The sequence below is a fragment of the Rattus norvegicus genome, chromosome 3 (genome assembly GCF_036323735.1).
Source record: "Rattus norvegicus strain BN/NHsdMcwi chromosome 3, GRCr8, whole genome shotgun sequence".
In the NCBI taxonomy this organism is placed as follows: Eukaryota; Metazoa; Chordata; class Mammalia; order Rodentia; family Muridae; genus Rattus; species Rattus norvegicus.
In genome coordinates, this window is record NC_086021.1 from 3751663 (window position 1) to 3777716 (window position 26054).

At 41.1% G+C, this 26054-nt stretch overlaps 1 long non-coding RNA gene across 1 annotated transcript; it reads right to left on the bottom strand.

Moving 5' to 3' along the window:
* Positions 1–5732: 5732 nt before the first annotated feature.
* Positions 5733–7474, bottom strand: LOC134486227 (uncharacterized). The gene is made up of 2 exons (XR_010065071.1): positions 7321–7474; positions 5733–6269 (listed from the first exon to the last, which is right to left on the bottom strand). It is a non-coding gene; the product is annotated as an uncharacterized LOC134486227 (long non-coding RNA).
* Positions 7475–26054: the final 18580 nt, after the last annotated feature.

The following is a 26054-nucleotide window of genomic DNA, read 5'->3' on the forward strand; positions in this document are numbered from 1 at the left end:
CTTTCTTGGTTTTACAGATTCCCTCTAGTTCGTTTTACCACATCCCACCTCCATGCTTTTCTTAGTTTGCTGTCATATAGTGGGAACCTCCGAAGTTTCAAACTCACTACTTGTGCGGCGTTCTTCTGCCTGAGAAACCACATAATCTAGAAGCTTGTTCTAAAAGCGGACACTTAAAAGTTACTAGTTATTAGAAATTGTGTTTAAATTTAAAAATCATTTCCTCATTTGTGTGGGCTCACCCGACACGTGTAGGCAGTGCTTACTGATTGATCATGGCGCCCTACACTTCCGACCTCACACAGACCCTGACGAGGATTACTTCCGGTGCTGTGTGACTTATTTCTTCTCCTTCCAATGAAGGTGCAGACTTGAGCCATTTCCAGTGTCAGCACTTTAATGACGGAGTTCCGGTTTCTCACAGGCTTCCAGCATCTAGGTTGAGTCCTTGACATGGGACATCCGGGACACGGCACAGCGTTCCTTTGGTCTGAGCAAGAGGGATCTCTGGTTTGGATTGTTTTATCTGCCCAAAGCACATGGATTAAATTCGCAGACGCCATGAGTCTATAGTGGCTTCTGTGAACTCTGTGTGTTATTATCTTTTCAAATTCTCTTGGTTCTTGGCCGAGTCGCTGACAGCTGCCTCGCTCTGTGAACTGGCTGCCGTCGTTCTATTACAGCGATTTGATCGATATGTTGCCTTCATTTTTTAGCTCTCCCAGCTCCATTTTCTGAGAAAGGCTACTTCCCTCTGTGCGCATGGCCTCAGGTGTTGGACGCTACCTCTTAGGAGGTCTCGGGCCCTTCCTTTGAGGCCCTGCATCCCTGCAGACAAGGAGCTAAAGTCTTTGAAACAAAATCCAGTAACTCCACGGTGGCTTTTTCATGCCTTTTGAGAAATCGGAAGACAAGTATTTCCACTGACTGCTGTTCACACACAGTAAACTCTTAAGTCGAAAAATCCAACTTGCATTTTAATCCTAATATCAACAAACACATGAGTTACCAGAAGATTTATTGAATGAATCAAGTATGGGTTTGGACACTCCTTTGTCTTTCTCTCTCTGGAACACAATATTTCCCCTTTGAAAGCTAAAATTTCTAATTTTATTCAAGTACATCAAAAATCCACATTATTCTTAATTTTTTGATAGGAATGACTTTAGTTTTCTACAGACTTACCTGCTCCACCCCCCTCTTTCCATGACTAAAAGGAAGGCTATTTTAAAAACAGTTCTGCGTAATGAAAACCTTGTTTTTTCTCTTGTCAAATATTATTTCTTGACTTCAGGAATTTTTTTTAATACCAATAAGGCACCAACTGTTCTCTACATGTCTCCCCTCACCCATATTACTTTATTCTTTGGTAAACATGGGAAGAGCCCCCTCTATGCTCATTATCAAATCCTTCTGATTCGATTTGTGGAAAAAAGCAACCTACCGTCTGTACTGTCTGTCTTTTTCTAGTGGTGTTCCTTTTCAGGGAAAGAGAAATACCAAAGCCTGCTTGAGAATTAGGATTTTTCAAAAGTCTCATCTCAGTGTGGATTCCAATTTCCAAAGTGGACATTCATTAAGGGGAACGGATATGAACTTCCCATCATGGTTTGGATGTGTATTTTTATTTCTTGTTATATTTATTTTCCCTTTGTGACTTGAGATGTAAGCTCCCCACAGACAAAAAGAGCTATCGAACCAAGTTCCCATCTTCCCCTCTCTGTAAGCTGAGATTTCTAAGGCTGAAGAGGAGAATAAAGTAAAATGAAGCGAGTCTGCAGATGTTGTCCACGTACTTCCTAGAACAAGAAACAGAGAGAGACATGTTCCATGAACACGTGTATCAGATGGACCAACGAAACTGCAGGGGCCCTGGCTAGATCTAAAATCCCTGTAAATGGTGTGTGTGTGTGTGTGTGTGTGTGTGTGTGTGTGTGTGTGAACCTAGGTGTATATGTATATGTATATCTGTATGTATGTCTTAGGGTTTCACTGCTATGAAAAGAAACCATGACCAATGCAAGTCTTACAAGGATATTTAGTTGGGGCTGGCTTATAAGTTCATAGGTTCAGTCTATTATCATCAAGGCAGGAACATGGCAGCATCTAGGCAGGCATGTGCAGGAGGAGTTGAGCGTTCTACATCTTCCTCTGAAGGCTGCTAGAAGACTGGCTTCCAGGCAGCTAGGGTTAGGGTCTTAAAGCCCATGCCCACAGTGACACACCTACCCCGACAAGGCCACACCCACTCCATCAAGACCAAACCCCCTAGCAGTGCACTCCTATTTGTCACTATTTGTCTTTAAACTTGAACCTTATTCATAAAACTGTTCAATGGTCAACAGGTAACTATAATGAAATAAATACATAAGTATTAGAAAAATAGACAGGAATATGTGTGCCTTAGTTACTGTTCTATTGCTGTGAAGAGACACCATGACCAAATCAATGTATGACAGGAAACATTTAATTGCCGTCTTACAGTTTCAGAGGGTGAGTCCGTGGACCATCGTGGTAGACACCATGACAGCAGGCTGGCAGGCAGGCAGGCCTGGCTGTGTAGATCCTGAGAGCTCACATCCTGCTCCCCAGATGAGAGAGAGAGAGAGAGAGAGAGAGAGAGGGAGGGAGAGAGAGAGGGGGAGAGGGAGAGGGAGGGAGAGAGAGAGGAAGAGAGAGAGATAGAGAGAGAGGGAGAGGAAGAGAGAGAGAGGGAGAGGGAGAGAATGAGAGAGGGGGAGGGAGAGGGAGGGAGAGGGACAAGGAGAGGAAGAGGGAGAAGGAGAGGGAGGAAGGGAGAGGGAGAGAGAGAGGGAGAGGGAGAGAGAGGTTGTGAGAAGGAGAGGGAGAGGGAGAGGGAGAGGGAGAGGGAAAGGGAGGAAGGGAGAGGGAGAGTGAGAGAGAGAGGGAGAGGGAGAGGGAGAGGGAGAGGGAGGTTGTGAGAAGGAGAGAGAGGGAGAGGGAGAGGGAGAGGGAGGGAGGGAGAGGGAGAGAGAGGGGGGAGAGGGAGAGGGAGAGGGAGAGACACATACAAACAGAGAGAGGGAGAGGGAGAGGGAGGGAGGGAGGGAGGGAGGGAGGGAGGGAGAGAGAGAAGCCTGGTGGGCTTTTGAAATCTCAAGGCCCCCTCCTCCCATTGACACATCTCTTTTAACAAAAACACAACTCCCAATCCTTTCTAAACAATCCACAAACAGGAAACCAAACACATTCAAGTATTTGAACCTCTGAGGGTCACACTTATTCAAAATCCTAAAGTATGTTATTTTATTTCTTTTTAAAGAAATCAAGTAATGAGTGTCCATCCCATTTGGTAGTATATTTTATCGTTACATTCATTTGTCAGGGGTTAGGGTTATTTGCATAACAAGTTTACAATCAAGCCATATCTCTCCCATAAGCCAAAGGCCTCATACCTCCCCCATTTCAACTTGATTATCCACATAGGGGTTACGGAAACATATCCCTTCATCCTGATTTAGTTCAAAGCATGGGGAGCTATTGATGTGCAATTAATTGCTATTCATAATGGGATAAAACAGAAGCCAACATGATTGAGTCTATTGTTGCTGGGAGCTGAAGATTTCCCTTCCATTTAATAAAACGTGATAAATATGATTTTAACGCAAGCCTAGAAACCCCAACAAAGCCTCTGGTTTATATTTTTTCAGTATTTCCAGATCATTCTCTGTGATACACAGGAACCTAGAGGAGGAGAACTGTGTGGAGTCACTGACACACACTCAACCAAGGATTTGTTTGCACAATAAGGAGATATATCTTGTCCTCTGAGAGTTGGCCCCAGGACTCCCAATGATCTAAAAGTCCTCAGGTTCCTTGGATAAAATGACACTGCATTTCTATATAACCTATGCAAGCCTCTCATATAATCTAGTCGTATTTATATGTGTGTATGTGTGCATGTGTGTGCATAGAGGCATGTAATTTCAGAGGCTGGGGGAGGGTAGAGCGTGTTCTGCTCCTTCACTCCCTACTGTATTCCCTTGTGACAGGGTCCCCTGCTGAACCTGAGGTGAGGCTCACTGTCAGGAAGCCCCGGTCATCCTCCTGTTCCCATACCAAGCACTGGTGTTTGCATGTGTGACCACACACTTGGCTTTACCCCTCTGCAGTCTCCCCAGATCCTCCTACATTTTAAATAATCTCTGAACTACTTTTGTACTTAATGAAATGAAATCATTAGGGTCTGTTATTTAGGAGATGACAAGAAAAATGGTTTGTATGTGTTCAGTACAGATATGGTATTTTAAAAACCACTTTTACTAGTTCCTTGAGAACTTTGTACATTATATATTGATAGAATTTACTTCTCACGTCTCTTCCTAACTCCTCTCTGATCCATCCCCACCTAATCCGTTCTCCCAACTTCAAGCTCCCTTTCTGCCCTCTGTAATAACCCACTCAAGTCCTTTATGCTGCCCATAAATTTATGGGCCTTGGGCAAGCCCCTGGAGCCCCTATAGCTTATCACCAGCTATATCTTTGTAGAAAACTGACTCTCCCTTTCCCGTCAGCTAGGGCTGAGGGATAGTGGTCCTGTCGTGTATAGAAGACACTGCTTTGTTCTGGTTTTCGCTGACATCTGTATCTTATATTTCCACTCCCTCTTCCTTGAGGGTTCCTAAGACTCAACTCCTTCCCTTTTTGCCTCTTTCTGTGAGTCTGTGTATATGCATGTGTGTCTATATTATAGATGTCCCATTTTACATTCAAGCACACACATGGTGGGGGCGTCTTTACAATTGACTGCTGATGGTATCTCACCCCAGACAAAATGCTGCAATGCATACATGGTGTAGCTCAGTCCCAGAAAGAAATAGGAGATGTTGAGAAACCTACCCAGCTGTTTCTAGTGTGAGGTGACTTTTAGACCTCTGACACAACCTTCTGGCCCTGCCCTATGGGTTTAAAATACACATTGTCCCAGTACAATATTCAAAGGTGGGACTATGAATATCGATTGGACCCTGTGGGTTGTAATCAATGAGTTCATCTGTTGATGGATGTGTATGAAGGTGGCGGGAAACTAGGAGATAGGAAATTAAGGGACTTGGTCATTTGGGACATGTCTTGGAGGGTGTTTTTTTGTCCTTGGTCTCTTCCTGTGTTGGTGCTTCTTGGATGACAGTGAAGTTAGCAGTTGAGCTCTATCGTGCCGCTTTCATGGTCATGTGACAATGAACGGAAACCTATGAAACCATGAACCAAAATAAGTTTGTTTACAATGTGAGTTGCTAGGCAACATGTAAGAGTGATGAATGGGATTAACATGAAAGTGGCCAAAAGTGATGCTGAGCACACAAGGTCAGGACTGGATTTGATGTAGGAGGACCCATGACTTAACCCTTTAAACTCTTTGTCTGGAGGCTGACAAGAAGAAGAGAAGACCCAATGTTTCCCAAGTGGTTTTATCCAGACGATTCTGCCAATGTATCTGTTGTCTTAGCAAATCAAGATCCTTGCTGCTTACCGCTCTGGTCCTTCTCCTGACTTCACTTCTGTGTTTTTAATAGACTCTGTTATCACATGAACTAGTGGGAAATGAGTATTAAAAAAGGGAAGGAAGCTATAAATTTTGCTTTAAAATCATTAAATTACACATTTAAATGAATTTTTAAGTATGTAAATTATACTGCAATAAGGCTGCAGAAAAGGCTTGGACAACTATGATGCTTGTCGTGTGATTTGCTATTTGTCATAGTTCCTGTGACTTTGATCTTAATAGTAGTGGGTTTTATTACAGATGACTCAGACACCAGGGTAACCATGCACTTACGAGATGGGCGTCTTTCACTTGAGGAAACACTACTTTGTGAGGCAAGACCTTAAGCTTTAAAATCCTCTCATCGCTGTGAAGTGCCAGTCTGTAGTCACAATCAATTCCATCATACTTGACCAGATAGAGAGAGGGATTTGTTGGCAGTTGATCTAGAACCATGGCCTTCCATTGGGTGACGGGCTCATCAGCTTCCTTCCATCCGTGAGAAATTCTGCAGCCCACAATGTCCCCCAGGGCCTGGGGAGAAGGCCTCCTCCTCCTCCGCTTCTGGAAGGATGGTCTGCTCATCCTCCTCAGAGACATCCTCTTCTTCTTGGCTGTAGACCTAGTGTGGTAGGCCACAACATCCTGGTCCACTGTCTTGTGGGTATCGTTCGGTGTTCAGGCTTCATACTTGCCCGTGGCCTGGGTTTGAAGAGCTCTCCTGCTTAAACCAGACACAATGCTGGTGCCTCTGTCATGTGAGTGCCTGCAAGAACAATGGGGTTGGGGTGGAGAGGGCGCTGGACCAAGGCTCTTGTCTAAGAGAACTTTGGAGCAGGTGAGAAAGGCGATGGTAAACAGGGTTGAGCATCTGAATCTTATTCTGTCGTAATCAGAGGTTCGTAGGAGGGCTGGGCAATGGTGGAGCACACCTTTAATTCCAGCACTCAAGAGGCAGAGGGAGGTAGACCTCTGTGAGATCAAGGCCAGCCTGGTCTACAGAGTTAGTTCCAGGATAGCCAAATCTACGCACAGAAAAACCCTCTCTCAAAAATCAAAATCTAAAGTTCAAAGGAAAATTTTAAAAAAAAATGGTTCTCTACAGCTCAGAATAACATATTCAGACACATTTCTTCAGCCCAAGGCACTTTGCCTCTGCTGAGGAACCTCTCCTTGAATGGCTAGGTCAGTGTGGGATTAAGTATCCCTGTCCCCACTTTAAGCAAGCAGAACAGATAAAGGATAGCAAAGGAGCCAGGAGGGTGGCCACATCCCACTTCTACCCTCTAACTATGCGCTATGTGACAACATCCACAAGTGTCTGCCCAGAGACACAGCACACCAGTCCACTGGCTTTCTTTACTGTGCATCCTGACCCAGCCCCAGGTTTATTCCGCGAAGCTGTTGCATCTTCGACCGCAACAAGAGTCTTTTGTGTAGGCAGCAACAGCCATTTACAAATAATATCTCCTGGGGTTGGGATTTAGGTCAGTGGTAGAGCAGTTACCTAGCAACCACAAGGCCCTGGGTTTGGTCCTCAGCTCCAAAAAAAAAAACAACAACAATAACAACAACATCAAAAAGAAATATTATCTCCTAAAATGCACTGGCACAGAGAGGAGCTTTGGCACTTTAGTAGAATTATGAATTAGATATTGTTAGCAAAGGATAATAAACTCTTAGACTGACTAGCCTAGACCGTCCGCCGAGCTCTCAAACGTGGAAGACATCAGAACAGACGGTTACTCGCTGTACGAGGGAAAACTTTTAGCTTTCTAGGCTACAAGGGTCCCAGTTATCTTCATAAACGTATTTACCGAAAGAAAATGTCCTAGTTGTCCAGATTATGTCTTCGGAAACCGGTCAGGCTCCAAAAGCCTGTTGAACAATTGTGGGGTTCAGGAGCTGAACTGGCTTTCACACCCTGCTGGGAAGATAGTGAACCCACCTTCAAGGGAGCCTAGCGCCCCCAAGTGGAAGAGAAGCGCAACCTCCGCCCAGTGCTCTGTGACATCATCCAGGCTCTGCTTACGTCATAGAAGTGCTCTCAGACCAGTTCCTTCCCTAGTTACGCTTAGAAACTTCCAGCATCTAGGTTTTAGCTTCTCATGTAGCCTCCTGGAGACCCAAAATAAAGTCCCCACCCAAATATTCTGATGACTCGATTCACAGTCTGCCCAAGTAGCTCTTTTCATGCATTTTTTTTCTGAAAAAGTCTTTTGTTTCTGAGTCACCAACATCCTTGGTGGTTATTGTCCCAGCTCCTATCTTTCCATTGGTTATCTTTAAGCCATTCTCCGTATCGGAAATATTGCTAGCCTCTCTCCGAGGCAGCCCACTGCATAGCACACCAAAATTAGCTTTATCAAACCCACAATTAGAAGAGGGCCATTTTTATTCAAACAAAGCTGGAATTTGACAGGATTAAATACCTTGTGTTGAAGTTAATGGGAATCATGAATTATGTATTCTTTGCAAAGAGGGAGGAAAAATTAGCTCCTGGACCTGCTTCCAAAGTCGGGATAAATTGATGACAACCCGATATCGACCAGTCGTATTTTAAATGTCTTAAAATTCACCAGCACTTCAGGTCAAGGAATTTATTAGATCAAATGCAGCAAAACAGGATGCAATAGATGACGTAATTTTGTATTTGAAATATGGGTAGACAGAATCCTGGATGCAGGTAAGTGTGGAATTTACCTGTAAATTAAAGGGCACTTTAATTGTTTGTGTCACATAGTTCTTCAGATCTTCAAAAGGATTCTTTTCAGAACCCTCCCCTGTCCCCACCACACTCTGACACTCCCTTCCCTCTTCCCAATAATTCCCTTCCACTTTAACATTATAATTTTTTTAAACGTACTTAGAGCTTAACAACTTATGGCAGCTTTTTAAAATCTGTCTACTTTTCTAAGTGCATCGTCCTCTATTTCTCCCTTTTATCTTAGTTTTAAGCACATTTTCCTTCACACTTTGTGTTTTACTCTCTCTCTCTGCTGTTATGACTCCTCTGCCGTTATGTGACTGTTGGTCTACTATGTGCCTAACCTCAATGTGGGGTTAACTCAAAGGATATGATTTTTCCCCCTTTTCGTCCCTTCATCTTCCTTCTCTAGGCACCTGCTGAGATGTACAGCCTTGGGATCTTTTTTTAAACCTGGAAAGAGCACACACACACACACACACACACACACACACACACACACCCCGAAACACTCATACATACACAAACACACAAACACACACATACATACACATATACACACTCAAACACACAAATTCAGAGAGAGAGAGAGAGACAGAGACAGAGACAGAGAGATTCACAGAGAGAGACAGAGAGCCCATGAGAAAACATGTAATATCATCTTTCTAAGAACAATAAACAGATACAACTTTCAAAAAAGTGAAGAGCAAGTAGGGAACAAGAAGAATAATTTCATCATAGCCGTCAACTTGAGGAGGAAAGAGTTTGTCTCACTCTATCTTCTAGGTACTAGTCTGTTACTGAGCAAAGTTGGGGCAGGACTCTAGAGGCAGGAAAGGAAGCAGAGACATCTTAGAAATGCTGGGTACTGGATTGCTATCCATGACCTACTCAGGTTTCTCTCCTTCTCCTACAACCCAGGGCCACCTTCATAGGGGATGACACTAACCAAAGTGGGCTAGACCCTTCCACATCAACCATCAACAAAAAAATTCCTTAAATTTGTGGCCAAAGGCCAATCTGATGGAGGCAATTCTTCAGCTGAGGATCCTTCTTACCAGGTTGAGTCAAACTGACAATAAAAACTAACCAGACCCCCTGCCCATCCATTCTGATTGCCACACTGTGTGCAATAGACAAGTCATTGGAATAACCTTAGCTGTTGATCACTGGATGAATGGCTTAAATATGGGAAATACATTGATGTGATTTTCATCCATGTATAAGAGGAAATGGTTTTGTTCTCAGAAAAACAATTGGATGGTTTGGATGGAGTGTAAAATACAATGTGTTAAGTAAAACAAGACAGACTCAAACAGACGACTGCGAAATTTAGATTTTAATAAGGGATATTAAGTGAAAGGGGCATATAGGAAGAGGAAGGGGAGCAGCAGTGTGTGTGTGTGTGTGTGTGTGTGTGTGTGTGTGTGTGTGTGCAGGTGGAAATGGAGGTGAGTTGTGAGGATGAAGATGGCTAATGTACAGTATAAACCTGTACAAGGAGTCACAAGCAAGGCCACTGACTTGTACATTTGAAGCACATCGATATAAAAGAACTGAGTATAAAACAATGTTTTGATTAAATTGTGGGTTTATAGTTTAGAGATACCGTAATTTTATTCATATTTTCCTTCCCACATGTGGCTCTTGCTGTTTTGAACTTGATACTGGTGACAGGATATGGCATTGAGATTTGGTGTCTCTACCTCATCAATCACCCAGAATCCACGTCATTCATTGAGGCTACTGTGGGGAAGGAGGTAGTTAGAGTTCTTAAGGGTACACAACATGGGAAGAATAATGCCCACCCCCACTATAGATATCCAAATATTCACCCTCTTCTCTTGTTTGAATGTGTTTTCCCAAAAGTAATTTTCTGAAGCTTAATCCCCAGTGGGAATGTAGTTGTGAAGAATTGATTAGGTCAAGAGGGATGTGACCTACAAATAAGGATCCATTAATGATTCTTTTGTGGAAAAAATGTTCAATTATGAAAGTGAGTTTGGCTCCCTATCTTGTCTTCCTAGCCCATTGGATCCCTTCTGTGGTGACAACATCCCACAAGAACTCCTTCCTCTGCCGATGGTCTCTTCATCTTGGATTTACAGGCTTCTGAATCAGAATCATACAGAATCTGCGTCATTATAGACTAGCCAATCGGTGACATTCTGTTTGTCCATACAAGCGTGAACATGCCTCAGAATTGTGAGCAACCAGGTCATATGGGAAAGCGAAGCTGGCAGAGAGTAATAGGTTGTTAGTGCTGACTGAAGACAAGATGGGTTCAGGGATAGAAGTGTGCTCTTCGTGAAAGAAACAGGACAGAGGAAGAGTGTAGATTGGGAAGATGCAGCTTGGGAGGCATGCAGACATCTACTGTTGGCCTTGTGGGGGCAAGAAGCCATTAGGTAAGGGAAAGATCACTAGGGATATTTTCCGCCCCTGCTTTTGACTAGCAGAACTCTTTTTATAATCCTCATCTTCGAGGATGTAAAAGAAAACTGCCTTGAATCATTGATACATCAGTAACCATCAAGAGTGTGTCCACTATTACTGAGGGACCCAGGAAAAAGCATCTAGGATTCTGTCTACCCACTTGGATTGAGACCCCTTTATTTTGATTTGAATTTCCCTGATGACTAAGGATGTTGAACATTTATTTAGGTGTTTTTTGGCCATTTGATAACCTTCAGCTGAGAATGTTTTGTAACTCACTGTACCCAATTTTTAATATTGTATTTTTGCTTTCTAGAGTCTAATTTCCTAAGTTCTTTGTATATCCTGGATATTACCCACTATCAGATATAGGATTGGTAAAAATGTTTTCCCAATCTGTTGGTTGCAGTTTTGCCCTAATGACAGTGTCTTTTGCCTTACAGAACGTTGCTGATTTATGAGGTCCTATTTGTCAATTCTTGATCTTAGAGCATAAGTCATGTGTGTTTTTTTCAGGAAATTTTCTCCAGTGCCCATGTGTTCAAGACTCTTTCCCACCTTTTCTTCTATTAGTTTGAGTGCATCAGGTTTGATGTGCAGGTCTTTGATTCACTTGTACTTAAGCTTTGTACATGGTCATAAAAATGGGATAATTTGGATTCAACTACATGCTGACTTCCTGTTGAACCAGCACTATTTTTGGAAAATGCTATGTTTCTTCATTTGGATGGTTTTATGTCTTTTGCCAAATATCAAATGATAGGTGTGTGGGTTCATTTCGGGGTCTTCAATTCTATTCCACTGGTCTATCCATCTGTCTCTGTATGAATACCATGCAGTTTTTATCACTGTTGCTCTGTAATTCTGCTTGAGTTCAGGGGTGATGATTCCCCCAGAAGTTCTTTTATTGTTGAGGATAGTTTTAGCTATCCTGGCTTTTCTTATTCCAAATGAATTTGCAAATTGCTCTTTCTATCTCTATTAAAGAAGTCAGTAGGAATTTTGATGGATATTGCATTGAATGTGTACATTGCTTTTGGCAAAATGGTCATCTTGACTATATTAATCCTGTCAATCCATGAACATGGAAGCTCTTTCTATCTTCTGAGATCGTCCTCAATTTCTTTCTTCAGATAGTTGAACTTCTTGTCATACAGATCATTCACCTGCTTGGTTAATCTCACACCAAGATATTTTATATTATTTGGGACTACTGTGAAGTGTGTGATTTCATTATTTTCTTTCGCAGCCTGTTTATCCATTGAGGAGAGGAAGGCTCTTGGTATGTTTGAGTTAATTTTATACCCTGACACTTTGCTGAAGTTATTTATCAGGTTAAGAAGTTCTCTGGTGGAACTTTTGGGGTCACTTATATACTATCATATCATCTGCCAATAGTGATATTTTGATATCTTCCCTTCCAATTTGTATCCCTTTGACCCCCTTTTACTGTCTGGTTTCTCTGGCTGTGACATGGAGTCCCGTTTTAATAAATAGGGAGAGAGATGGGCAGCCTTGTCTAGTGCCTGATTTTAGTGGGGTTGCTTCAAGTTTCTTTCCATTAAGTTTGATGTTAGCTACAGGTTTGCTGTATATTTCTTACATTATGTTTTGATATGAGCCTTCAATTCGTGATTTTTCCAGGACTTTTATCCCCAAGGGTTGTTGAATTTTGTCAAATGCTTTCTCACCATCTAATGAAATGACCTTGTGTTCCTTATCTTTGAGCTTGTTTACATGATGGATTTCATTTATGAATTTTCCTATATTACACCATCCTTCCATCCCTGGGTTCAAGTCTACTTGATCATGATGGATGATTTTTCGATGTGTTCTTAGTTTCTTTTTGCAAGAATTTTATTGATTATTTTTTCGTCAATATTCATAAGGGAAATTGGTCTGCAGTTCTCTTTCTGTGCTGAGTCTTTGTGTGGGTTAGGTATAAGAGTAATTGTGGATTCATATAAGGAATGCGTTAGTGCTCTCTCTGTCCAATTTTGTGGAAGAGTTTTGACAATATTAGTATGAAGTCTTCTAAGAAGGTCTGTTAGAATTCTGCACTGAACCCATCTCGACCTGGACTCTGTTTGGTTGGGAGACTTTTAATATCTGCTTCTATTTCCTTAGGAGTTATGGGGTTGTTTAGATAGTTTATTTGTTCCTGATTTAACTTTGCTACCTGTTTTCTGTCTACAAAATTGTCCATTTCCTCCAGATTTTGCAGTTTTTTTGAATATAGGCTTTTATAGTACAAGGTGATGATTTTTTTTAATTTCTTCAGATTCTGTTGTTATGTCTCCCTTTTCATTTCTGATTTTTGTAATTTGGATACAGTCTCTCTCTGACCTCTGGTTAGTTTGGCTAAGGGCTTATCTACCTTATTGTTTTTCTCGAAGAAACAGCTACTGGTTTTGTTGATTCTTTGTATCGTCCTTTTCATTTCTCCTTCACTGATTTCAGCTCTTTGTTTGATAATTTCCTGCATTCTACCCCCTTTTTGTTTACTTATTTCTTTTTGTTCCAGAGCTTTTACATGTGCTATCAAGCTCCTGACATATGCTCTCTCCTGTTTCTTTTCCCAAGCACTCAGAGCTATAAGTTTTCCTCTTAGCTCTTCTTTCAATCAATCACATATGTTTGGGAATGTTGTATCTTCATTTTCATTAAGTTCTAAGAAGTCTTTAATTTCTTTATTTCTTCCTTCACCAAGTTGTCATGGAGTAAAGCATTTTTTAACTTCCATGTATATGAGGGCTTTCTGTCATTATTGTTATTGTTGAAGACCAGTCTTAGTGTGTGGTGATCTGAGAGAATGCACGGGAGTATTTCTATCTTCCTGTATCTGTTAATGTCTGTTGAGGGATCGATTATGTGGTCAATTTTAAAGAAGGTTCCCGAGATCATGAGAAGAGTGTATATCCTTATTTTTTAGAATGGAATGTTCTATAAATATCTGCTAAATCCATTTGGTTCATAACTTCTATTACTTTCTCTATATCTCTGTTTAATTTCTGTTTCCAATATCTCTCCAGTGATGAGGGTGGGGTGTTGAAATCTCCTACTATTATCATGTCAGGTGCAAGGTGAGCTTTTAGCTTTAGTAAGGTTTCTTTTATGAAACCTTAGAATTTCTGGTGAATCATTGTTATTGCACAAATCCAAATGTAAATATAACATTCTGGTTCTTGAGTTGATTTTCTGGAAATTTAACTGGGAGAGGCAAGATCTCACTCTCTAACTAGAGAGCTACGTATACAAATACTGAACCTACTAATGAAAAGAAGTTGCTTTAAAAATATTTCAAATTAAAAATGTAGTCATTTTCTGTGCTGACTGTGGGAAGGTTGTTTATTTGTTTTTGTTTGTATGTTTGTTTTAATTTAATGTGGAGAAATATTTACAGTAGGCCAAATAAGTGTGAAATGAATCACAATAGAATCCTATGCATTCCAGCATTTTTTCTACAAAGCAGAGTCCACTGAATGGTCACGTATGTACAACTCCACTCATGCTTCATAATTGTCAGAGCTTTAAGTCTACCTTATGTTCTCTACACTTAGATTTTTATAACTTTTGCATGTATGGGTCAGATCTAATCTAATAGATCTAATATGCTGATATACCTGACTATGTCCCCTGCCCCCATGAGAAAAGTATGTATTGTTATCTTTTTTTGTTGTTGTTGATGTTTTGGGGAACTCTGTTTTTCATTATCCCCTATAGAAAATTAATCTAGTGATCATTTAGTGAATAGATACAAAAATTATGTATTATGGTGAGAAATTCACAAAAATAGAGTGTACATAAAGGTAAATCTAAAATGTTTGTGGGTAGACATGCACACAAGCTCATGACCCATGTAGCTGACAAGCATTCCACACACAATCAACTTAAGTGATTTGGGAAATTAACTTATTCACACAGAAGAAAACTCATGGGGAATACGTTTTTTTCTTAGCCATGTTTATAAGCGACCAAAGGATGAAGCAGGATGTAAACAAATACTGTTATCCTTCATTTTTGTTTATTCTAACATTTTAATTCATGTACAATGTCCATGTGCATTTTTTCTATTGTGTTTCTCTGTGTCTCTGCCTCTGCATGAATATATAGGCACACATGTGTATGTGGCATACGTGTGTGTGTGTGTGTGTGTGTGTGTGTGTGTGTGTGTGCGCGTGTGTATGTGAGTGTCTGTCTTATATGGTATTTATGGACATACGTAACATGTTTATTTTTTATAATTTGGAAACACTGTAACCCACATTTGATTTGTGGAAGATCACCATTTGCTGATCTTCTCACATATGTCTGATATTTCATTATAGCAAGTTAATAGAGACAGAGCCTAACAGGATGGTGATATCTCCTTCTCTACTCTTGTCAGGAAAAAGTGGTGTATATTTTGGCAAGAAAACCCGAACTTCAGCAAAGACATATACACCCAGCAATACAGGAGACGACATCTCATTTGAAGGGAAAAGTTATCAGACTTGGAGAAAAATGAGTTTGCCACGTTCCAATATTTGAGGGACATGAGACTGAACTTCAGAAGATATAATGGGAAGGGACAGGCAGAATCCCCAAGGATCCAAAGTAAGCTAAACCCTGGAGCTTCTCATTACACGAGAGCTCATGGATTGGTGAGGATGGTGAACGTAATGATAAGAACTTTGCAGTCCATACTCAGTCTCCATATAAGGCTACAATGTGAACAAGATGAGAAGGAGTCAGCACCACAGAGCTAACAGCTACTTTAGCAGTCACAGTGTGAAAAACAGAGTGTAACTCTAGACAGAAGAGAAGGACAATATTTGAAAACAGACAAGGCTGTGCTGGAACTGAACAGTTTTCCATGTAAGTAACCAAACAAGCACACTGCAGGTGCCATATGCAAAAGTGAGCAAAGAGGAATGAACTGTGTAGATACTATGTGTACAGAAATACAGGTAGTTTGGTGGAATTCTAATATGTTGAGATGAGAGGATAGGAAGGAATTTCTATCAAGCCAGACGCCATGTCTTGCTCTTAGAATACTCACATTCAGGAGACTGAGGGAGAGAAATTAGGAATTTCAGGTTAGCCTGGACTACATACCCAGACAATACATCTTTTATTTTTTTTCTTTATTTAAATCAGTAGTCTGATTGATAGAATATCATGAACAATATTAAGAAAACAGACATTTAGTGCCTACGCAGTGATACTCCTGCTAAGAAAATATATTCTATAAAGAGACAGTAATTATTAAGTTACAAATGCCAGCTGTCATATTGAAGGTTCTGGCATGAAGGGGTCTGGTGTTGTTTGCTTGATCCTTCTTCACTTTCATGGCTCACATTACACATCTTAAAAATCTTCTCTGACGACCTCGTTACTGTGCAGACATCGAGATGTGCCTTCCCTTTAAGTCTATGTATTAAAACCAGTAATCATTTATTTATCAAATGATTATTTGATTTTACTTAATCTTCAAAAATAATGAGTCTTGAGGAAATGTTACCTTTACTGTGTGGGTTTGAATATTCATAATAGCAATCAGAAGATAGTCGGGGCCCAACACACACATAGGGTGGTTGGAGAGACTATGCCTGTGTCATCAGGAAAGCATAGAGATGAGTGGATTGATCAGTTTTTCTGTATAACATTGATAACTAGTTAATGATAAGAATGGGTAAAAATCGAAATACACTCAAGGTTTTCTTTTCCTTCGTTTGAATGATTGCTTATACAGCATGTGAAACTGAACTTAAACCCAAGGTAAACCTTCTGCCTGAGCTTCATTAGTGCCAGGACTACATGTTTCCACCTTCTATTGTAAGTATTTGTACATTTGGCTCAATGCTTAGCACACTTTGAAAAATCCCCTGGTGTTAAGAGAGAAAGTATTAGCTATGAAATTCTGTGAGAAAAAATCTTTTCTCAGCTTTGATTTTTGTGACTGCAGACAAAGAGATTGACTCTGATGTAACTGAGCCTCTAAAATACTAAAAAATTAATATCACTCACCTGCAAGAATCCTACTAATTGCTACTGCTCTGTGTTTCTGGAGATGAGTGTCAAGTGTGTCAATTGCTCTTTGTGGCAGGAAAAGGGCTTGTCTGTCAAATGCTTTGCAATTGCCAAGAACTGTGAGGTCCCTGGAGAATGCTTCCTCTGTTCACCCTCATTCTGCTCTCATAGCCTTTGCTATCTGCACCCGTCCATCTCTACACACCCCCATGCACTTCTTTCTGGGGAACTTATGTATCCTGGAAATTGGTCACACTGGCTCTGTCATACCAAAGATATGGAGATCTGTGTAAGTGAGATCTGAGGAGTCTCTCAGGAGGGATGTGCCCCACAGATGTTGTTCTTCACACTTTTTGGTATAACTGAGTGTTTCCTATTGGCAGTCATGGCCTTTGGCCACCGTATTGCCCTGCTTCACTATGCAACCCAAATGAGTCGTGAGGTTTGTGCCCATTTGGCAATTGTTTCATGGGGAATAGGTTGCCTTGTAGGGTTGGGACAAAACTACTTGAGGCCCAAATCTAACCACCCACAAGGAGTTGATAAATTATTGGTCATCTTCCATACCACAGTGACATCCATGCTGAACCCCATCATCTATAGCTTAAGGAACCAAGAAGTTAAGGCAGCACTGAGAACAACTCTGGGTCAATAGAAAGTTCTGATAATAAATAGGTAATTAAGGATCCCAAAGTGCTCTTTCGAAAAGGTGCAAAGTCTGTGAAAGAAAGAAAACAAAACCACTGTGCTCTTTCTTGCTGTCTTGAAACAAACTTTAAGAAACATAACTTTATTTTAGAGTATTCTCTTTTTTCCCCACCATGTTTAATTGCAAACAATTGTAAACTTTGCTTGCTACTAAATTACTTTAGTAGATCAGTCCAGTACTTAAGCGGTTTCATCTGGACAGAGTTTAAACCACTTGCAAATGACTCAGTGTCTTGATAATCATCTGTGTCCATTCTTAGCTATTTGGAAATCTTCCAGAAATTCTTTGTAAATGATCTCAGCTCGTTATGCTACAATTCCATATCCCTCAGTACATGTACATTCATTGCGTTGGACTGGAAATGCTAAGTAGTTCTCAGGACAAAGAATTGTTAGCTTCTGCTTTGTGTACCATTTGGTCAGTAAATATGTCAGTTCTGGGCACCCAGGGCCTATGATTTTGGAACAGGAGTAGTCTTTCCTTCACTTTTTTATTTCTATAGGGTGGAGGAAAAGAATTTCAGTCAGGTGATTCTCAACATCAATATCATAGTTTCAGATAAACACACACACACACACACACACTCACGCACAAACACACATGCACACACGCACACACACACACGCATGCACACACATACAAACACGCACACACACACACACGCACGCACACAGAGATACACACACATACACATGCATGAATACACACATTATACAGGAATTGAAGTGGGTTTACAAGTGACAGAATACAAATATAAAAGTCAGCTAGTGTCGGATAATTAGATTCAGGTTGCTATTCAACAAGAAAATAAAATAACATAAAATTATAATATTGACTCTTTATGAGTATAATTAAACAAAAATAAAATTCCATTTAAGTGTGCTGAAAATATGGAAGTCATTAAAAAAAATACCATGACACTAAAACTACAGTAATGTTTTAGGCATGAGTCACCCAAACAGAAAGACAATAATTATATTCTCCTCAGACTCATGGTTCTGAGTCTAATTACATGCAGTAAGGACCACTCAGGTCAAAATGTTGTAAAAAATGACCGAGATGCTGAATACAAATACTAAAGTTTTGAAGAGACACACAGTCTTTCCTTAGGCTTTAAGTAATTTTCCTATTACTTCTATTACTTTAAAAGAAAATACAAAAGAAAAATACATTAAAATACTTTAAGTATGAAAGGAAAATAATTTAAAATCATTTCATTACTTCATAATTGGGTGTTGTTAAGATGACAGGCGTCCTCCTAAAGCTTAACTGCGATAAGCAAAGCAAGAAACACTTTTTGGTATCTGTGTCAAGTACGTATAATCTCAACCTAAAAGAGAAAAATCACTGTGCAAATCCAAATTCAGAGACATTCTAGCAAAGCAGTTATTTATCTTCAAAGGTGTCGTCACAGAAGATAAAAATAGTAATGAATAATCACAGAATAGAATGACTTAAGACATGCAATAACTAAATATCAACTGGATTTCTGGATTGGATATGGGCATAGAAAGTGTACAGTTCTAGAAACATTGTTGTTATTATTTGGTCAACCTACTGTGTTACTTGTAACATTTTTTTTCAATTTTCTGATTTTTGAGAATTAGTCATTAGATTGGTTAAAATTTATAAAATTCAGGAATTATGTTACGATATAAAACCATACTGTTTCCTATCAATTAAATCTGATTTTCTTGTATAGTTTGACTTTTGCTTTATTTTTTGTATTTATTTATTTTATTAATTTATTTACATCTCAAATGCTGTCATCCTTCCTGTTTCCCCCCACAGAGTCCCTTACCCCAAACACCATCCCTTTCTGATTTCTTCTTTCAAAGAGACAAAACATCAGTATTTATAAGGCATAATAGTAGCTATAATTGATAATAGCTGTTCATTTGGCCACTCATTTGAAAATCTACAACATTGATAGTGCAGACATCAGGAAATAGCTTCAAAAATGATCTTCAAAAACTAAATATTCTCCAGTTACAGCTATCAGCTATCAGCTTGACAAAACTGCAAGAATCCAAGAAAAAAAAATATCCTTGAAATGTATGTAGAGAAAATTGATCAGACAAGAAGGAAAACAGATGGCAACCTTCCTGGATTCAACACCAGAGAGCCTAAGTTCCTGTAGTGTATTCTGCATGAGTTTATAGAGTTTATGGGCTAATACCTGGAAATGAACTCCTACAAAAACCAACAACAAACTAACCAAAAACTGCAATACTTATAAAAGCCAAACAAATATGTGGAAAGTATTATTTTCAGCTCTATATGATAATATTAATGTTAATCAATTTGTATATTAATAAAATTTTAATTTAATGACTGCATATTTTTATTGCAAATTTTTAAATAAATAGATTTTATGTGACCCATGTGATCATTAACTTTAGTGGCTTTGATTGCATTTAGATCAATAAAGTGTTTATTTGACTTTGATCATCACTATGAATATTCAAGAAAATCAAATTATGTCAACCAGGAACTGCTCTTCTGTTTTCATACTTTTTGTTGTACATATGTAAGAGTTTCACATGCTTGTTCACGTTTGCAACACATGCATACCTAGTGTCCAGTAGGTTGAAGAGGGTGTGAGATTCCGTGATGCTGAAATTATAGACACTTGGGAGCTGTCACTTGGGAGCTGGGGATCGGCCCCGGGTTCTCTGGAAGAAGAGATAATGCTATTAATCTCCGAATCATTTCTTCATCTTCAGCAAATGCCATTTTTTGTAAATATAGTGCCTAAGCTGTCCTGTCTTCTACATAGACAACTCTTTTCCCAAATGTGATAATTAAATATTAAACACACACCCACCTGCTTCTTACCTTCATATATATATATATATATATACATATATATATACATACATATATATATATACATATATATATATACATATATATATATATATATATTCACACAAACACACATACACACAGAAACACACACATGCACACACAGAGACACACACACAACTGCTCTTACCTTCAAGTTTACTTACTTACTTACACACACACACACACACACACACACCTGCTTCTTACCTTCAAGTAGACTTATTTCTTTTCATAGTTATTTATTTATTCACTTTACATGCTGCACACTGCCCCCCTCCAGTTCACCCCTCTCACAATCCTTCCCCCACCCCTTTCTCCTCTGAGCAGGAGGGGACCCCACAGGTATCTCCTCACCTTGCATATCCAGTCTCTGTGATCACATCCTCTGCTACTGAGGCCAGACACAGCAGCCTAGATGGATGGGGTGGGGAGGTACAGGTCACATCCAGAAAGAGGCACAGAGCTGGGGTAAGAGATGCCATGAATCCTGGGTGTTTCCTTAGCTGAGACTCACAGCCTCAGTGATATGGACCTGAAGAAGCCGTCTCCTGTAGCCAGAGCGCAACCCAAATGGAATGATAGAGACACCAAATTTAGACCCAAAATTTATTCTGACCACAGGAATTGCAGGGGCCGTGCATAGAGCAGAGAGTGAGGAATGATCCACCAATGGTTAGTGCAGATTGAGACCCACCCCATGGATGAGCACCGATCCCTGACACTATTAATGACGCTCTGTTATGCTTGCAGACAGGGGTCCATCATGGCTTCCCTCTGAGAGACTCCACTAAGCTGCTGACTCAGACAGAAGCAGAAACCCACTATCCAAACCACGGGTGGAGCTTGGGGACTCTGATGGAAGAACAGAATGAAAAGGATTATGGCCTCTAAGGGCATAGGCACTCCACAGGCTTTGTCTTCATGTGGGTGTCGAACAACTAGAATTGGGCTTTCCCAAAACATGTTGTCTGTAGATGGGATATCTGTGTCTTTAAAATTCATTTATTTATTTACTCACTTTATATCCCAAAACCGGTGCTCCATCTTCATGGGATGCCAACACCCATTGTTGGGGGAACCCTTAAAAAAACAAAGCTACACATTTCCTATCTATGTCCTGGGGGCTCAGGTTCAGTCCATGTTCACTCTCTGGTTGGTGGTTCAGTCTTTGGCAAACCCCAAGAGTCCCCGTGAGTTGACTCTGTTGGTCTTCCTGTGGAGTCCCTCATATCATCTGGGCCTCGATTCTTCACCTTTTTTTTTAAGACTCTCCAGCTCCAGCTAATGTTTGGTGGTGAATATTTACTCTTGTTTCTTTCAGCTGTTGGGTAGAGTCACTCAGAGGAGAGTTATGCTAGGAATCTGTCTGCAAGCACGATAGAGTATCTTTAATAGTGTCAGGGATCACTGCTTGCCCTTGGGTGTAAAGGGCCGCAATAACATTTGCCACCACTAGATGGCGCTGGCTTCCACTGCACCCCACGTGGAATTCCAGGATAGCCTCCGCCATTACAAGATGGCGCCAGCCTTCGCCGCGCCAGCCGGCCCCCTTTCAGGAAGTTAACTGTGTGCGCATGTGCAAGAGTGCCTTCGAGCCAGGTCTTTGCCCACTGCTGGGCGTGCCTATTGAGATCATGGGTAAGCGACCAATCAGGTGTGGGTGCGCCACACTAGGGTGTTTATAAGCCTGCCATTTTGGCGCAGCGGGCGCTTCTCTTTAAGATTAAAATACAGTTTGGTCATAGCAAGGATTTCTAAATGTCCGCGTGCTTCTTGCCGCCGGAAAGTCACGCACGGTACACTCGGGGTAGATCTCAATCTGTGCTAACCATTGGTTGGACGATCCTTCCATGTCTGCTCTATCTATCTCTGTCTCTGAAGGTCTTGTAGTCTGTGTTCATTTTGGATTGAAGGTTTTATGGGTGGGTTTTTTCCTTCTCACATCACTGGGAGTCATGCCTGGCTACAGAAGTGGCCATTAAGGATCTGCATCCCCACTGCTAGAGTCACCCCAATAGACATCCTGGGGATTCACCTTTCCCAGGTCTCTGGCACTTCCTAGAGATGTGCACCCCACACTTGTGATTTCCATTCCCTTTTCCCTCCATTCACTCTAACTAATTCCTCCAAACCCACTCTACCTACTTCCTCCTACCCACTCCTGTCCCTACCTCCCCTCCCATTCAGTTTCCTCCCTCCCTCCATCCTCCTCAATATCTATTCTGCTAAATGCATTTTAAAGTCAATATTTAGGAAAAAACACTGAGTAAGTGTAGGAAGTATCCCATAAGTAATTGTGGTGGATGTTTAGGCAAGATATGAACATATTAAATTTTATAGAGGCCAGAATTACTACACATATTGTTAGAAGAGTCACTGTCTTCATTACATTCAACATGAAGGAAAACCATTTATATATTCTTTTAAGTTATACAAGAGAATCTATTAAATTAGTTACACACATCACACAACTTTATCACTTTGAACGCTCACTTTATTGCAAATATTTACACAATGAAAAGTACAAAGGCTTAAACTCATGTGAGTGTACTTTGTTGTAAAGTTAAAGTTTATATATATAGGTTCATGACAACAGTCACCTCAGATTCACAGGGATAAATACATCAGGGAGTCATCTATTACCTTATCTGTCTTCTTCCCTTTATTCCTGATGAAGACTCATCTCACTTGCAGCCCCTGCTGTGAGAGATGGATCAGAAAATGCCTGAGAGTCTACAACCCAGAATCCATCTATAGAAAAGATAAAAGACAACATCTCCAAATGGTACACGCAGTCAAAACTTTCTTGTAGATCTTAACACTTGAAACAAAATGCAAAGAACAAACCCACATCCTAGGATATTACAATATACATGAAATGGTAGCTGTAGGAAGCTTTCTCAGGGGATTTTAAACTTCTGCACTTAAGAACGAAACTGCCTCCGGGAACATGAAGAGTTATTCCTTTGGTAAGAAAGTCAGTCTGTCCCTTGACAGTCGTGTCGTCTGTCCATCACTAGAGCGACGGCCATGCTTTATGAATGTGTACAGATTAACACATACCGGTTTTCACGTCTTCAAAGAATTTCAAGAAGAACCTGAAAGAGAATATATAATGTGCTAGATATGAAATACGGGAATTTATATTAGTCAGCACACACATGTTGTATAAATTCTCTGCCTACTATTATTTAATAATTTTGACTTTTCCTGCTATGAATGAAAAGGCGGTTATGTAATGTCTACCAATCCCCAAAGCCCGAAACATTGTGAAAAACTCTCTTATTTCTCCCTAACTTGGGTCTTTGGTCACCAACCTTTTAATTGCTCGTCTAAATTCTGTTTCTCAAATAGATCATGGGACTATGTGAGGGTGTCCCTCTCATGTAGAAGACCAAGGAACTTTCTGTACTTGCATGTATTTGCTCTTGGGAACATGTAAATAAAACTTTCAGTTCCAAGAACCAAAACATGGCCGTCCAATGGGACCCACATGAAGCAAAATCTTCCTGCCATCAGTGAACATTAGCACACTGGTAACAGCACAGACAATAATATAATGGAATAATCCTGGAATAATAATAATATATAAAAAAGATGATGATGATGATGATGATGATGATGATGATGATGATGATAATAATAATAATAATAATAATAATAATAATAATAATAATAATAATAATGGAATAATCCCCTCAAGGGATCACATACTAAGGAAAGTAAATGTTGAGATGTGTTTTTCAAGGTTTATTGTATTCATGAAAGCAATTTTCACAAGGACAGACTCCTCACACATGAAAATCACTCAACCTGTCATGACTTCACAGAGAGAGTTGAGAACCAGGGTGGTCTTTTCTTAGGACAAGAGAAAGATTTGCCCACCTTCCAAAAGAAAAGCAATCCAGACAGTCTGTGTGTGAGGATTGTTAGCTTATGCATGATTAACACACATACACACACACACACGCACACACACACATGCACACACACACACATGAACACACACACATGCACACAAACACACACAGACACACACACATACAAAAAGACACACACAGAGAGACACAGACAGACACACTCACAGAGACACACAGACAGAGACACACACAGAGACACACACATACACACATATACACACACACATACACACAGAGAGACACACACAGACACACACACATACAAACATTCACACACATAAAAATACACACACAGAGACACACATAGAGACATACACAGACACACAGAAGACACACAGACAGACACACACACACACACACACACACACACACACACATCTCTGATGTATGCTTCCTAGAGTGTCCAGGTGCAAGACAATGAAGTGGCCTCAGGAACTAGTCGGTCAACAGAATCTTGTTCTGCCTGCAAGTGTGTTGGGGTTTGCTCCAAGGATTTCCGTGTCACAGCTCTGTTAGAAGGTGTTCAGTGACACGCTATGGTTGTGTGCATATATTTTACTCAGGGTGAACGAGGGCTACACAAACCTTGGAGAGGGGGAAGTGGTTTTCGGATGCATTTACATCGATGGAGGCTTAAGGTACCAGGAAGGTCTCATTTGCTATATCTTTATAATCTCTGTCCCAGCATCGGTATGCTGTTCAGGGATCTCCATGTGACCTCCTCAGAAACCGACTCCACTGAGTGTGCCCCATCCCCACCCCTGAGGTCCCACTTGCTCGATTTCAAAGGATTGAAGGTTCGGACTCTGCGTTCTCCGTCAGATTAAATCCTCCGGAGTTTGCCCTCTTGACACATTGAGTTAACCAGCGCATCCACCGAGTGTCTGCATTAACCCGTGTGTCCCCTAATTCTGGCCGGGTCTCTCTGCACCGCGCTCTCCCTCCATCGTCCCCACCGACGCTCCGCTCCTGTCCTCAGTCGTCCTCACTCACCCACAGAGTCTGTTCCAGTTTTCCTTTCAGAGAGGTCGGTGCTTTCCCCCTCACGGGCCTTCTCCTTTCCTGTGTCCTCTCTGCATGTGTGGATCGTAGATAGAATAAGATTTATCTCACAGCCGATACCATCCATAGGTAAACGCCGCCATGTTTGTGTCTCTAGGTCTCAGCTACCTCTCGGGCTGTTTTTTTTTTTCTAGTTCTAACTATTTTCCATGAAGCTTGATGATACCATGCCCCCATCCCTATGATATCATTCCTCAACCCCATGATGTCATGCCCCACCTCCATGATGTCATGCCCCAACCGTACGATGTCATGCCCCACACCCATGATGTCATTCCCCACCCACATGATGTCGTGCCCCACTCCCATGATGTCATGCCCCACCACCACGATGCCATGCCCTACACCAATGATGTCATGCCCCACTCCCATGATGCCATGCCCCACACCCATGATGTCATGCCCCACCCCCACGATGTCATGCCCCACACCCACAATGTCATTCCCCACCCCCAAAATGTCATGCCCCACACCCACGATGTCATGCCCCACCCCAACAATGTCATGCCCCACACCCATGATGTCACGCCACAGTCACCGTGATGTCATGCCTGCGCCCCTTGCTAGAATGGTTGTATCTATTCACCAGGTAACACTCTGAATGCGGCCCTGTCACCACACACCTCCAGGCTCCCACCATTTACAGTCCTTCCTCCTATCATCCCCCCTTCTTCTCTGAGAGAGTGGAGGACCCCTCTGGGTGCACCTCCTCCCCTGGCACATCAAGTCTCTGCAGGACGAGATCCATTGTCTCCCACCAGGTCCTGAAAACGCAGCCGGGTAGGAGAACAGGATCCACAGACAGGCGACGGGTTAGTGACCCCACGTGAGGACCATTGTGCTCCTCTGCCTCTC